At 47.5% G+C, this 12877-nt stretch overlaps 1 protein-coding gene across 9 annotated transcripts in view; it reads left to right on the top strand.

The window, feature by feature from the left end:
• LHFPL2 (LHFPL tetraspan subfamily member 2) overlaps positions 1-12877 on the top strand; it is a 168705-nt gene that overhangs the window by 14962 nt on the left and 140866 nt on the right. For 3 of the 9 annotated variants that reach the window (XM_061158113.1, XM_061158114.1, XM_061158110.1), the window contains exon 3: positions 3519-3601. The exons of the other annotated variants lie outside the window; for them this stretch is intronic. The gene's annotated coding sequence lies outside the window, so the exon portion shown is untranslated. The remainder of the gene's footprint in view (positions 1-3518; positions 3602-12877) is intronic. 9 annotated transcript variants of the gene reach the window in all.

The following is a 12877-nucleotide window of genomic DNA, read 5'->3' on the forward strand; positions in this document are numbered from 1 at the left end:
CGGCGGGAGTTTAGATTCTTATCCCTGTTGAAAAGGATAAGAAGTCAGGTGTTTTTGTGTCAGTAAGATGTTAGCTGACAGGCTGGGGCCCTGAGCCGCCAGCCCCCTCAGCTGCCCGGGAAGAGACACCCGTCCTGTCCATCAGCCCCTGGGAGCCCTGGGCAGCCTCGGGACTGAACGTGTAACTGATTTTATGGGCAGTAATGGAGCAAACAGTAGATTTGACCAATTTACAACTCAGAGGAAATAAAAGTATTTCTAAAGCACAGTTTAAATAATTTTGATAAAAAGTTTTAAATCCTGCATTTCCACATCCCCCTTAGTACGCTGGGGCCTTTGAGAGAGACACCGATTGCCGGGAGGGGATTTTGCTTCATCATGTTGGTTGGGAGTCACAGCCTGCCGGGCAGTGGTTCACTTGCATCTGGAGCTGGAATGGGGCCTGGGTCCTTTCAGGAACTGACCAGCGGCTGGGTTCAGAGAAGCGAGGGTGGAGCTGGGGCAGGGGGAACTTAAATCTGACCAAAGACCACTTTCATGCATGTCTCAAGCGTTGGCTCCTGCCTTGTTATCCTGCCGTTGCATGAACACTGCTCATTGTCCAGTCTTTGCAGTTGCTTTGTCTGGGTGTGTGCAGCATGAACGCAAAGAGAAAGCAGTTGTCTTCTGGTTCCTGTGTGTGCTTTCCACAGCCTAGGGAGAGGTATGGGCCAGCTAGTCCCATGTAGAAAAGCAGTGACCACACCACTGTTCTCCTCCCTTGTGCTGAGACCCATCCATATGCAGCTGCCTGCGGGAGAGATGAGCGAAAGGCAAAGCAGTGCAGGGAATTTGACTCTCACCTGAATCTGTTCATCTTCAAGGTTCCTAGGGCTTGAATAGAGGGAGGGGTTCAGCTTTGCCCAGGGATCTCTCATCTCCATGGACTCCAGCTTGTCTATCGCAACTTGAAAGATAAGTGAAGAAAATAATTACAATTTAAAAGCCCAGATGTTAAAAATAAAAGCCAAGTGTTAAAATGTGAGTGAGTGTTAGCTTTTTAGTAGGTTCTGGAATTTGAGATATTATCAACTGTTTTGCGTTGCACTATCCCTGCAGAAGCTGAGTGCAAGGTGGTGTGTGTGTCTGGGCTTCATGCTGCCAAATGCATGGGGAGTGCTTGTCAATTTACATCAATAGCCACTCACTGAGTTTCATGGAGGTCTCTGATTCTCAGAGTGCTCCCTGTTTTCCGGTAACAATTCTAATTTGGCTGGAAACACAAGTGAGGCGGGTCAAGTCGTCAGATTACTGAGCTGGTCCCCTTCCACACGCTGGTGTGTGTTCAGACACGCTTCACAGAGCTCTCTCATTGAATCTTCTTCTTGGGGGGTGGGGGCTGTGTCGCACGTGGGATCCTAGCTCCCCAGCCAGCGATTGACCCCGTGCCGCCCTGCAGTGGACGCGCAGGGTCTTAACCGCTGGACCACCAGAGAAGTCCCTCTCACTGAATCTTGACAACTCCACATCATCGTAATTTGAAAGTCCAAGAAGTGATCGAGTGCCTCAGTTTCCTTAGAGTGTCTGAACTTTGTGTTTCTTTCAGTTCAGTGTTTACTGTTGGTCAGGTTTTGCTGAGGACTGCTTGGGCCCCAGCAGCAGGAGCAGTTCTGTATCAGACACGTGCGTGCTTGTGCGCTTGCTGTAGCTGTTTTGGAGCTTGGCCTTGATCCAAAGACACTGTCCGGAGTGCGCCCCTTGTATCCAGAGCAGGCATTTGGGAGCAGTCAGAGCAAAGGCAAGTAGCGGACACAGCAGCTGATCCGCTGGCCCCGGACTCCACTGCTGTTAACTGTGACCAGGGAGTTCCTTTATTGCTGAACTAAGTGTGAACCCAGACTGCTGCTGACAGACCCACTCACACAACGGCATGTCCTCCCTTGGGTGTCTGGTGTTTCCAGGTGAAGCCTGTAGCTTCAGGTGAGCCTTTCTTATCTTTTTTCTTAAGCAGCAAAATTCTCTAAGATTACTTTTAAGTTTCATTATAAATCTACAGCCAAGTTTTGACATCTCTGGGAAAGAGTTTGGTTTTTTTCCCACTTAAAGTATATAATCGCTGCATAATTTGGGAACCACTTTTTACTCTGATCAGGTGGCTTGTCAGCTGCGAGTTGGTGACCCGTTTTATCTACCATGGGAGTTCTGTTACTGATGTGAAAGGAAACTTATAAATACATGTTTCCCAGGAAACCTGGGTTTTAAAAGGGCTGGAGATGTTGTTTCGATCACTCTCATGTCCTCCTCAGTTGTGAAATGACTTTCTGTTTATTAGAGACTTTATACCACTATGGATCTGAGTGGGAAGGAGGCCTTCCCATCATCAGTTCAGTTCAGTCAGTCGAGTCCGACTCTTTGCGACCCCGTGGCTTCCTGTCCATCTCCAGCTCCCAAAGCTTGCTCAAACTCATGTCTGTTGAATCGGTGATGCCAACCAACCATCTCATCCTTGGTCATCCCCTTCTCCTCCCGCCTTCAATCTTTCCCAGCATCAGGGTCTTTTCCAATGAGTCAGTTCTTTGCATAAGGTGGCCAAAGTATTAGAGTTTCAGATTCAACATCAGTCCTTCCAGTGAATATTCAGGTCTGATTTCCTCTAGGATGGACTGGTTGGATCTTCTTGCTGTTCAAGGGATTCTCAAGCATCTTCTCCAATACTACAGTTTAAAAGCATCAATTCTTTTGTGCTCAGCTTTCTTTATAGTTCAACTCTCACATCCATACATGACTACTGGAAAAACCATAGCCTTATCTAGACGGACCTTTGTTGGTAAACTAATGTCTCTGCTTTTTAACATGCTGTCTAGGTCGGTCATAGCTTTTCTTCCAAGGAGCGAGCATCTTTTAATTTCATGGCTGCAGTCACTATCTGCAGTGATTTTGGAGCCCAAAAAAATAAAGTCTGTCACTGTTTCCGTTGTTTCCCCATCTATTTGCCATGAAGTGATGGGACTGGATGCCATGATCTTAGTTTTCTGAATGTTGAGTTTTCAGCCAGCTTTTTCACTCTCCTCTTTCGCTTTCATCAAGAGGCTCTTTAGTTCTTCGCTTTCTTCCAAAAGGATGGGATCTGCATATCTGAGGTTATTGATATTTCTCCCGGCAATCTTGATTCCAGCTTGTGCTTCATCCAGCCCAGCATTTCTCATGATGTACTCTGCTTATAAGTTAAATAAGCAGGGTGACAATAGACAGCCTTGACGTACTCCTTTCCTGATTTGGAACTAGTCTGTTGTTCCATGTCCAGTTCTAACTGTTGCCTCCTGACCTGCATATAGGTTTCTCAAGAGGCAGGTCAGGTGGTCTGGTATTCCCATCTCTTTCAGAATTTTTCCACAGTTTGTTGTGATCCACACAGGCAAAGGCTTTGGCATAGTCAATAAAGCAGAAGTAGATGTTTTTCTGGAACTCTCTTACTTTCTTGATGATCCAATGGATGTTGGCAATTTGATCTCTGGTTCCTCTGCCTTTTCTAAATCCAGCTTGAACATCTGGAAGTTCATGGTTCATGTACTGTTGAAGCCTGGCTTGGAGAATTTTGAGCATTACTTTGCTAGAGTGTGAGGTGAGTACAATTGTGTGGTAGTTTGAACAGTCTTTGGCATTGCCTTTCTTTGGGATTGGAATGAAAACTGACCTTTTCCAGAGTTCCAAAGAATAGCAAGGAGAGATAAGAAAGCCTTCCTCAGTGATCAGTGCAAAGAAACAGAGGAAAACAATAGAATGGGAAAGACTAGAGATCTCTTCAAGAAAATTAGAGATACCAAGGGAAGTTTTCATGCAAAGATGGGCACAATAAAGGCAGAGATGGCATGGGCCTAACAGAAGCAGAAGATATTACGAAGAGGTGGCATGAATACACAGAACTATACAAAAAAGATCTTCATGACCCAGATGACCATGATGCAGGGATCACTCACCTGGAGCCAGACATCCTGGAATGCAAAGTCAAGTGGGCCTTAGGAAACATCACCACAAACAAAGCTTTCACATAACTGGGTAATAAAAGTAACTTTTCCAGATAGGCAAAAGAGAGTGAAAAAGTTCTCAGCATTTTAAATGATTGTTCTTCGCTGCAGCAGTCCCCAGCTTTTTTGGCCACAGGGGCCAGTTTCACGGAGGACACTTTCTCCATGGACTGGGGGCTGGGGGTGGGGTGGGTTTCAGGATGATACAGGCACGTTATATTTACTGTGCACTTTATTTCTCTTCTTACATCAGCTCCATCGCAGATCATCAGGCATTAGATCCCGGAGGTTGGGGACCCCTGCTACAGAGCAGTTTTAGATGGAGTGGTTTCTGAGGCTTTCAGAATTCTCTTCTCTCAGGTTCCTTCTTCAAAGCTAAAGGAAGCCTTGATTGGCTCCCTTTCCACCAGAGACATGGGTGCTGCTCTTTCCTCTCCTTTCTTGCCGGGAGGGCAAGCCCTGCTGCTCACCTTGCCTGTGTTTCATCTGCCTGCCTGGGGTTGCTGCAGAGAAGTGCTTCTGCCCTTTATGGCTACAATCTGAAAAAGAAAACAAACAGCCAGAGCCCCACGAGTCCCAGCAGGCTGGTGGAAACCGTTCTCATCCTCCTTGTTCCTGGGTTCAAAGTGCACTTCGCATTTTATGGGGGCGATCGGCCCTCCCACAGCGCTTGTTTGAGTGGGCCTGCCTTTGAGCCTGGTGGACAATTAACCGCACTGACCTCCCTCGTTTTACCCTTTCTGGCCAGGTTGCCCTTCCTGCTCTAGTGAGAAGCGGCTGCTGCCCCTTTGAGTGGAGCACCAGGCAGGGTTGGGGAAACATTTGATCCTCTTCAAAGGGGATGTCTCTGAAGCATGAAGATTGAACTGATTGTGACCCCACCGGACGGGGAGCAGACGCGCCCTCTGGAGAACTGGCTGGGAGGAGGAAGCTCAATTACTAATCCCGTTGCCTGGTGGGGTCTTCAGGGTCTCATATCCGTTTGAAAGAGAGAGAATCAGGGTTGAAGGTAATAAAATAGGCCTTAAATTAGAGGAGCAGGGGGGTCATTTTTATCTAATTTTGTGGTTGTTACTGAGGGATAAAAGGCAGAGGAGATCATTTCATTAGCCCCTTTGAGATCTTTATCACGGGGCAATGGCACTTGGGGATGGAGTTGAGCCTCACAGGGGCTGGCCAGTCCCCTCCTGGTAAACCCAGAGCCCAATCTCCATAGCACCGGGGGCCTTGGGGAAGCCCAGTGACCGTTTAGGGCACCGTGATCAGGAGCAGTGTTTCCTGCTGCAAGTGAGCGTTACTGACTTCAGCGATACAGGGCCCAGTGGACACTTGACCCATCACTGAGGTGTGTGGTATTCACACTGAAAATACAGACATCTGCCCAGCAAGAGAGCTTGTTCAGAGCTGGGATGGTGTCTTTAACTCTGAGGAAGGCTTGTCAGTTATCTGTTGTCAAGGCCACTGCTTTGGAGCACGACGGTGCTGGGGTCCCCGTGAGCCGAGCAGTGCTCAGGTGCTGGCGGGCGGGCAGCAGAGCAGGGTGTGCCTTCTGTTTGATGGGCCCTGCAGGCTGAGGCTCCAGTGTGTTGGCCATCTGATGTGAGCTGCCAACTCACTGGGAAAGACCCTGATGCTGGGAAGGATTGAGGAGAAGGGGACGACAGAGGATGAGATGGTTGGATGGCATCACCGACTCGATGGACATAAGCTTGGACAAACTCCAGGAGATGGTAAGGGTCAGGGAAGCCTGGCATGCTGCAGTCCATGGGGGCGCAAAGAGTTGGACACGACTGAGTGACTGAACAACAACAAATTCTGTTCATGGCGTCCTTGCATTTCTGCTGCTTCATAAAGGCCTTGCTGGGCAGGCAGGGATTTCTGTCCATGTTTCCAGAGATAGGAGCGCAGCAGGGAGGGGATGTGTGATTTACCTCCATCTCTGGCAGGGAAGTGCAAGATCTTGGATTCTAGCCCTGGACCTCGGATGTTCAGATTAAGCCCTCCCTGACGGTAACAAGAAGAAACAGAGGGAAGAGGAGCCGGGGATGAATTATGCAACTTTGATTCCAACAGAGGGGAGAGAAAAGTGTGAGGATGAGTAGATAGTTCTCTGCACCAGCCACCAGCAGGCACCGTTCCCTAAGGCAGCCTGGCTTCTTTCTGAGGGTGAGCACAGATGGGCAGGGCAGGGAGGCTGTAGGGGGTGGGATGGGAAGGCTTTTTGTGTGAAACAGTCCTAAGTAAAGTGTCCAGTAACATTTGGAGAGCCTGTGCGTGTGATCAGAGAGGCCACGACACCCATTGCATCACTGATTTGGGCTAATTTATTTCTGGGGCACAGCCTTTCCTGAGGGCTTCTCCCCAGGTAGCTCAGCTGGTAGAGAATCTGCCTGCAATGCAGGGCACCCCGGTTTGATTCCTGGGTTGGGAAGTTCCCCTGGAGAAGGGATAGGCTACTCACTCCAGTATTCTTGGACTTGCCTGGTGGCTTGGATGGTTCTTTACCAGAATCCACCTAGGTTCTATCCCTGGGTTGGGAAGATCCCCTGGAGAAGGGAATGGTCAATGCACTCCAGTATTCTGGCCTGGAGAATCCTCATGGACAGAAGAGCCTGGCGGGCTGCAGTCTGCGGGGTTTCAGAGAGTCAGGCAGGACTGAGCGGCTAAGAACGGCACAGCAGTTTACACTCTCACTATCTCCAATCCGCTCACTTTCCGGCCTCCAGCTTCCCCTTCTCTACTGTAGACATTTCTGCTTAGTATTGAACTTAGCTTGGAATAAAAAGAAAACTTCCATTAAGATGTGCTAATAAAAACCTTAACCGCTAGTAAGCACCTTTAACCACACAGCTTCAGATTGTTTAATTGCTATAAAAATCTATCCCCCCGTTGATTGAAGAGCTGATATTTGCAAGTTGATCGTGGAGACTGTAGATGCCTCCCTTTCTGGATGCGGTGCCCTTGGGAACTCCAGCCAGTGTGTTCCTGAAATGTTATCTGAGGGGAATTCGGGGGGTGGAGGGGGTGGGGACGGAAGGTTTCCACTTGTTTCCCTAATGCTTCCCCGTATCCTATACAGATTATCTTTGCGCCGCAGTCCTCGGAGGCAGGAGCCCCCTTTCTTTGGCCACGTGCTCTTCCTTTCTTTCATTACTGTGGCTAATCAGAAGTTGGCCAGACTTCAGTGTCTTTAAAATCCTTTCTCTCTGGCCGTGTCCAGGAAGTTGAAGTGCAGTGTCAGAAATGATATGAGTTGATGAAGAAGAAATAAAGCCAGGCAACACATGAAGAAGCCTTGGCAGTCCTGCTCTTGTTTTTCTGTCGTTTTGATCTCAAGGAACCAGATTTCCTCCACGTAGAAGGAACGCGGCCTTGATCGCCCCTGTGCCAAGGAGCCTGAGCCATGTCTGCCCGTGGGTCTTCTAGATTAGGGCTGTGCTTAGGCTTCTCAACTCTGGGATGAAAATGCGCCATTTATGCTTGGCAGAGTGCAGAGAAGTCACACGTCTGCAGCCTGAGCTATATGAATATGGAGTAAAATTAGCATCTGTTCGGGGAAGCAGAACATTCCAGAATGCTTCGGTCCCCTCTTGGCACCAAAGGAGAGAGTGGAGAATAGGGGAGCAGAGAGGGACTTGAAAGAGCTTCTTGTTCAAGCCTTTTCTTTTCAGCTCAAGACGCTGAATGACTTGGCTAAACCTCTGTCCCTGTGCGTCTTGTTGGACAGCTTCGTATCTTTGGTCCCCAGCATGTATTAGGTGCTTCACGTGCACTTGAGCGAATGATACACGTGAAGCTGCGACTCCCAACTCCTGGTCTAGTGCTCCTTGAGATACTTTTATAGGCTGAGAGGTCTGTACAAAATGGTGTCGAGTAGCTTGTACGTAGTTGAGACTTTCTTGAGATTACATGTAGATTAGAAAAGTGAGACGTAGCTAGATTAAACTGATTCCTTACAATCGGCAGTGCAGCTGAGGGGAAGACAGGCTTTCTCAGGCTCGGGGGTGGCTGGGAGGCAGGATGCCACGTGGTCGCCTGGGTGAGGTGCCCTGTAGAGGGCGTGGCCCCAATCGCTCTGCCTCCCTGGCGGAGTCAGAACCGTGGTGGAAGTTGGGCTTGAAATCGCCCCTCTACCCAAGACCAGTGCCCGATGGCCAGAGCCCACTCTCCTTTTGTGGTTGTGTGTGTGTGTGTGTCTGTCTGTCTGTCTGTCTGTCTGTATACATGGCACTATGAGTGTGAACGGAAGGTCCAGATACTTTCAAGCACTGCAGCCGTAGGAGAAGGACTGTCCTCCACGCTGATTGACACCGTTGGCCAGTAAGTCAGGCTGTCCACCACTCCCAGCCTTAGTTTGAAAATTGCAGCCCTGCCGTCCAGTGGCCCCAGCCAAGTAAACCAAGTTGTGCGGTGTCACGTGCCTAGAGACCCACCGTGGCAAGCACATAGCCGCTTTTAGGCTTATAATTCAAAGCATCATGATTCATCTCCCTTGTCTAACATCCCAGTTAAGTCACACAGTTACCATTGCAAGCGAATTTTAAAATTTAGAATAGTTTGTTGTTGATCAGTCACTAAGTCGTGTCCAACTCTTTGCAATCCCACGGACTGTAGCATGCTGGGCTCCCCTGTCCTTCAGCATCTCCCAGAGTTTGCTCAAACTCATATCCATTGAATTGGTGATGCTGCCTAACCATCTCCCCTTCTGCTACCACCTTCTCCTCCTGCCCTCAGTCTTTTCCAGCATCAGGATTCTTTCCAGGGTCTCTTTGCATCTGTTGGCCAAAGTATTGGAGCTTCAACATCAGTCCTTCCAAAGAATATTCAGTGTTGATTTCCTTTAGAATTGGCTGGTTTGATCTCCTTGCTGTCCAAGGGACTCTCAAGAGTCTTCTCCAGCTCCACAGTTCAAAAGCATCAATTCTTCAACACTCAGCCTTCTTTGTGGCCCAACTCTCACATCCATACATGACCACTGGAAAAACCATAGCTTTGACTATATGCACCTTTGTTGGCCAAGTGATGTCTCTGCTTTTTAATATGCTGTCTAGGTTTGTGACAGCTTTCCTTCCAAGGAGCAAGTGTCTTTTAAAAAATTCCTGGCTGCAGTCACCATCTGCAGTGTTTTGGTTATAGGAGATTAATTGAAGATAAAAAGCTGCCAAAGAGAATTTTTAAGGTCAAGATAATTTGTTTGAATTCACAAACACTGGAGTGATGCTGTTGTTCACTGCTTGGTAAGTTTCATCCACACCTTCTGACACAGCCTCCCGGTTTGGCTGGGTGTGTTTACATCTTTTTAAATTGACCTCTTAGCTTCCTCATGTGACTTTAATACCAGGGGCAAGTGTGCTTCCTCTGAAACCCTTGGCACCTGACCAGTTCCTTGTGGAATTTCTTTGCTGCCTCAGAGGGAGAGAGCACAGCTCCCTCTGAAAACCTGTTTCACCCAAAAGTTCCTTCACAGGCTCATGAGACGGGTATGGATGCTGGCTTCATGTGACACCTCTTTGCCTCTGTTTAGGAAATGGGCAGCAGACATCCAGTCCCCTGGTGGGTCAGAAGACAAGCTGTAGTCTGACCCTGATTGATGCCTACAGGAAAAATCTGCTGAGTAATCAGCTTCTGCTCTGTATTATAGATCACAGGGCTTATTGATCTAAAGCTGGCGCGCATTCTGCAGGCCAGAGGTGGGTCTGACTGGGTCTCCCTAGCCCCAAGAAGAATGATGACTACTGGATAAGTTATGTGGTCTTGAGTAAAAAGAGCAGATAATCTTGCACAGTGGCATCAATCATTACTTTGTTTTTTGGTGAAAGTCAGGCTTGAGGAAGTGATTTTATGGTAGTGCTGGCATGACCTCGTGTTTGAACTTCTCCTGGAGGCTGTTCCTTGGCACTGACATGGTTCTTTGTGGTCTTGTCCTGAGTTGTCCAATGTCAGCATAGCGCTTTGGCAGTGAACAGTAAATATTACACTCGAACCTGAAACGTTCTGTGTGAAAAACCATGCAAATTAAAAACAAATTCAATTTTTAAGAACACATATATGTTGATAAAAACAGTGTGTTTGGGACATCTGGTTTCTTGAATTCAGTTACATGTGGGGAAGCTTGATTATCTTCTGCAGGGAGGAATGAGATGAGAGTGCATGACTTCCGGGCTCTGAGCCTTGAGCTTTTATGAAGGGTAATTTAGAAAGCAAACCTTTTTGTAGAAAGGTGTTTTGGTATTGCCTATTGGTGAAGGTGTACTGTTTGTTTATTTATTATTTTATTGCATGTGACATTGTTCAATTCAGTAGTTCTCTTTATCTTTCTTTTTTCCTTTTTCTTAGTAAGCAGTTCTATGGGGATCTGTAACCACAATGACAAGAAAAGGACTAATGGAAGTTTATATAGTAGTGTTCATGTTTACAAAATTAAATGCTGAAATGTGATGGAATTCTGTATTCATAGGGTTCCAGCTTGCTGTAAACATTTAATAAGTTAGAAGATTGATTCATATTTGTGATGTTCTTATTGTAAAATGAAACCATAGTATGTATACATTCATTAGTCACTCCCCAACTAAGGTATAAATCATGTTAAGTGCAGTTTTATAGGGAGTAAGGGTGTAAGAATCAAAGTTTGCAGTTCTTTTGCAAGCATCTTGCTTATGTTTCTGTAACACAAATCAGATAGGTCTCTCATGGGCTCGTTTCTCTTTCTTCCATGTGTGTTCAGTCTCCTAGTCATGTTTGACTCTTTGTGGCCCCGTGGACTGCAGCACGCCAGGCCTCCCTGTCCCTCACCATCTCCTGGAGTTTGCCCAAGTTTATGTTCATTGCATTGGTGATGCCAACCAGCCATCTCATCCTCTGATGCCCTCTTCCATGCATACCTCTGTATTTTCTATAGGTTATTTCCTCCTCTGCCTTGCTGCTTCCTCAGAACCAAGATTAAATCCTGATCATCACTGCAGTTTCATTAGCCCCTGTTTATGAGGCCTCAGCCATAGGGTCTTCACAAGAGGACTGGGTACTTCCTGAAGTTGGACTGGGTTCCAGGGATGCCTGGGTCCGTGTCTTTGGGTCCTTTCTGGATCCCAGTGGTACCCAACAAGCAGCCCAGCTCACCTTGAATCACAAGGGCATGCATTTTCTGTCGCCTAAACATGTTAATGATTAAACACACTGGATTAGATATTGTTTGGTGAGTGTGCAGCCCGTTTGAGGATTTTTGCCAGTTAACAAGCACAAGAGAACTAGATATCAGACTCTGGAGGAATGAGTGCTTGGGAGACAGCCCTTCTGAGCCCCAGGAGGAACGGGCTCTGTGTTTGGACAGGACCCATGGTGGGGCGGAATCAGCCTAGAGGCAGGCAGGCCTGGGCTCCAGACCCCACCTCCCACTGCCAGGATCCATGACCCCAGGCAAGTTACTGATCTCTCCAGGCCTTAGTTTGCTTATCTGTGAAATGGAGATAATCATATACTCCCTGGGTAGAATTGTTATGATAATAAAGGAGGTAGCTTTCTGTAGGCAGATCTGGAACCCAGTAAGCAGTGGTTATCGCCACTGTTGCTAATAGAACAGAAACAAGTTTGACTTTCCAAGAACTCTGGAAGTTTCTCCCAGATGGTTGGCCTCCTGTGTTGGTGGTCAAAGCACTTGTGTAGCTGGTGTTTTAAGGCCTTTTCCTCTCACCTCTGAGTTTCCTGGCGCTCCTTGTCTTGCTTGTCCAGCTTCTGTAAACTGGCCTCTCCCAGGGCCTCCTTTGCTTTAAGGATCAAAGGCGTTCTAGAGTATTTTGACATGAGGTAAAATTAATAGTCGTTTAAAAGTTAAGTTAGTCCTGTGGTCAGATTTGTTATTGGGTGTGTGTTCCTCGGGCGTGAGGCCCTTGCTCAGTGGCAATGTGTGGGACAGCTAAGGATCTCCCTCCAGGAGGGGAAATCTTCATTGGAAAGGGGGTTCCAGAATGCAAAAGTTTATAAAAAGTGTTTATGTTTGTCCTGGGAGAAGGGTAACACGTCACAGGCCATTAACAGGCCTGGCTCACACTCCAGTGTGCACCAACCCAGCGATGTAATTTATTTCACTGAGGGAATTGTGGTTTTTCGTGCCCTGGGTAGGTGTCACTGGAACCTTGTTTCAAGAGGAAAATAGCAATTAATGTTAGAAACAAGAACTACTAGCCTTACAAATTTGTGGTGGGAGAGACCCAATAAAAATGACGATCAGAAGTTCCCCAAAGGTGAGCATCAGCATTTATAAATCGTGTTTTCTCCCTGGTAAGCTGACAGCTCTTGCTTTGTAAGTATGAACCAAGGTAGGCCTCCCCCAAACAGCAGGGCACGTGCGAATGTTCCTGCGGGGAAGAGAGTCGGTCCGGGCTGTGGGCCGGCCCGGCAGGCAGGCAGGCAGGCATCTGTGTTGGCTTAGGGACAGCTGGCCGAGGCCCGGCTGTGTTTGGTCAGATTAGGCCGTGTCTGTGTCACTGCCGCTATTGTTCCCCTGCTGGGAGATGGCAGATGGGAGAGGCTGTCCTCAAAGGGCGGCTGTTAATCTATAACTGAGGGTTTGCTTGTACCCATGCATAAACATTTCAGCTCATTATTTTCAGAAACAAAAGACCGGAGCATATGGGAGCCCTTTGGTTCTGATTCATTTAAAGTTTGTTTTTTGGTTTGTTTGTCTGTAGGATTGCTGATGTAACTGGGTCATCTAAATTGAAAGTGACTCTTAAAAATTAAGTGAAAGAATGATTTCAAGATGAGAAGTATGATTTTCCGACTTTGAAGAGAACTCTTTCCTTAAAATGACACTTTCCGGTGGAGCATGGCATCTGTGCATTTAGCTCATAGAAAGTCAGCTTTCCATGCACAGTGCA

The sequence above is a fragment of the Dama dama genome, chromosome 12 (genome assembly GCF_033118175.1).
Source record: "Dama dama isolate Ldn47 chromosome 12, ASM3311817v1, whole genome shotgun sequence".
NCBI classification, from domain to species: domain Eukaryota; kingdom Metazoa; phylum Chordata; class Mammalia; order Artiodactyla; family Cervidae; genus Dama; species Dama dama.